Here is a 2,645-nt window from a genome sequence, read left to right as displayed (position 1 = left end):
CAGTAGGTGTAACTGTCATTTGGGGCCATTTTTTCTGGGGCCATTTTTTACATTTTTTCTGGTGCCCTTTTTTCAGGGGCCATTTTTATCTACAGTAGTATACTACTGTTCAATATAATTTTCTGTGTTTGAAAAGTGTGTAAAATAAGAACAAAATAAGAACATTTTGAGCCTGAAATTAGCCTAAAAATAAGAACACTGAGCCTGGGCAAAATTTTACTGGTTTTTATATATTTAAAAAAATGTATTTCCCAATAGGCCTATAGAATGAATTTATAGACAACTTGGAATGTTGACGATATTATTATGGCAATGATATTGCATGCAGTGGCGGAAGGGACACTAGTCCGCCCCCATCCTGATAATAGCCAAAAATATCCAGCCTAAAATAAATGTGTGAAATCATTTTAAAGATTCAGATGCTATAAACTCCAACCTCCCAGAGACCGACCCAGTTGGACCTCCAAAGGAACACCCTCACCCCAACCCCATCCTCGATCCTCTCTGGAGTCAGATCCTCTCTGATGAATGTCTTGTGTTGTGCGTCGTGTTCATGATTTACTTTTTATCAGTGTGGCACAGACCATCTCTTGAAATGACAGATAAATGCCTACCGTATATGCGGATATATATAACGTTGACGTTTACAACTCCTGCTGAGATTCTTCTCTCAATCAAATCCCCGACACATTTATTTTCCTTTGCTAGAAATTAAATCGAAATCCCCTGATGGATGTTTTCATCAAAATTAGGCCTATATGTACATTGAAAATAAACATGGATGATTACCTTCAATACTTGTATCTCTTAAATGTTCCTAAAGTCTGGTCATTCTACGCCAGTATACCAAAGCACCAAATCAGTTGTCTTAAAAAATTATATTGCGACGGCACGTGGAACGTGTCCTAAATAATGAACCAGGTTGTTTGAATGGAGCAACAGTGAGCAATCAATAACAAGTTGGCCTCGCTTGTGGTATAGCAATAACACTTAGCGAATTGTTGACAAGGACGACTAATATAAGTGGTCAATAGTCAAGAGTGTCCAGCTAGGCCTAGAATATATCAACCGAAAATCGCGACTCGAATTTGCTCTTCTTTGGCTCACCGATTTTTTTTTTTCTAAAATTAGTTGATGTTATCACACAAGCAACGTTACAATGTAGGGTTCTGGTATTAATACCTCCTCGATGACAGCCAGCGTTCCAACTGACTAGTTTTTATGGGTTATTGAAAGCATTGCCTGCATACAACTCGTAAAAAAACTTCCTCCTGTTCGACGAATTTATTTATTTTGTTTCAAAAAATATATATTACCAATATGTTGACCACGGTGCCCTATATACGAACAGATATGCGAACAGCATTCCAAAGATTCGTAACCTAGGCAAATGGATTTGGGTGTGATAAACCGGTTTGACGACCTACCTTAAATATAAATTATAGTCCAGCCACAGAAAGAAAGCATTGCACTACTTGATAGTAATTAGTAAATTTATAACTACTGGGACAGTGTCGATGCCAGCAAAGGTTGGAGGTGGGGTGGGGAAAACAGGTAATCCCCCGTCAGACACAACTTGTCGGACCAAAACATTAATGTTCTTCGTATTAAAAAATGGGATATTAAATACGTTCTAAATTTCTAAAACATCTCAGAACAGAAATGGCTCAACATTGGCCTAGATCCTTTAGGTTGGTCTGAACTTTAGGCAGCAGAGAGATTAACTCCCATGGCCCCACCAGGACCTCATCCCTGGACCCTTGTCATACCTTCCAAGATCATACCCACTGTGTCGTCCATTTACCCTCGCCGTCGGAAATTCTGGCCACGCATTGGGTAACAAATCATGTTTACAATTAACTGTTAATTGTATCATATGTGCGATCCTTGGATGGAGTCATTTTTAGACAACCCAAAGGATTTTCGTAATTTTCAAGGTTACTTAGCCTAATTTTTTACAAACTCACCTTGTTTTAAGTTGTCTCTTGTAATTGATCATGAGCTTCCAATTCTTATGTTTAGCTACCGATTGAGTGTTCAACCTTCGACTTGAAAGGTCGCATCACACGCTCCGTAATAAATTATTTTATTTACACCTCAAAAACTCGTATTTGAGAAGTGAGCTTGGATCTGTAAAAGTCCGGTACGAAATAATTTCACGGGCACTTAATACAGTCCTTCACAATGTTATTCCATAAAGATTATGTCGTAACGCTGTTATTCTCTGCGGTTGTTTTCACCTTGCTCACGACGCATTGATTACCGTTCTTAGCTGACATTAATGTACTGTTGCATGCCTATTTAATACCAATATGCAAGTTTATATAACTGAAATAACAGTTGCCTTTATCCAAGTACTCAACAAAGTAACCGGAATGTTGGCTTGGAATGTTGAGTGTGTGCAAAATTCAGTGATGGCTCTTATTCTAAGCCCTTAGAAATATGCAGTGATATCTCCTTTTGTTAACCTTATATTGCAAATAGGCCTAGATAAATTGAACAAACGTTAAAAATAAGAGATTGACATGGCAGGCAAGATCCATTGACTAGACAAATGGAATGAACGGTGATAAATCAGACACAAAGAGGGTATTGGTGCGTGCGGATTCCTGGATTAGCCTACCACCAACGCAAACATTGACTTT

The 2,645-nt window shown here is 38.3% G+C and overlaps 1 protein-coding gene across 2 annotated transcripts in view; it reads right to left on the bottom strand.

Annotated features, from left to right (window-relative positions):
- Nucleotides 1-2,406, bottom strand: part of LOC117121071 (golgin subfamily A member 8C-like) — an 11,526-nt gene extending 9,120 nt beyond the window's left edge. The window contains exon 1 of one of the 2 annotated variants that reach the window (XM_033266169.1): nucleotides 1,968-2,406. The gene's annotated coding sequence lies outside the window, so the exon portion shown is untranslated. Of the gene's footprint in view, nucleotides 1-789; nucleotides 1,147-1,967 lie in introns of those variants that run through there. The other variant, XM_033266168.1, reaches the window with a different exon arrangement.
- Between the last annotated feature and the right edge of the window lie 239 nt (nucleotides 2,407-2,645).

Source organism: Anneissia japonica, unplaced genomic scaffold (assembly GCF_011630105.1).
Source record: "Anneissia japonica isolate Jap-2015-1 unplaced genomic scaffold, ASM1163010v1 scaffold1606_len605190_cov180, whole genome shotgun sequence".
Lineage (NCBI taxonomy): Eukaryota > Metazoa > Echinodermata > Crinoidea > Comatulida > Comatulidae > Anneissia > Anneissia japonica.
This window is presented reverse-complemented; position numbering and strand designations above follow the sequence as displayed.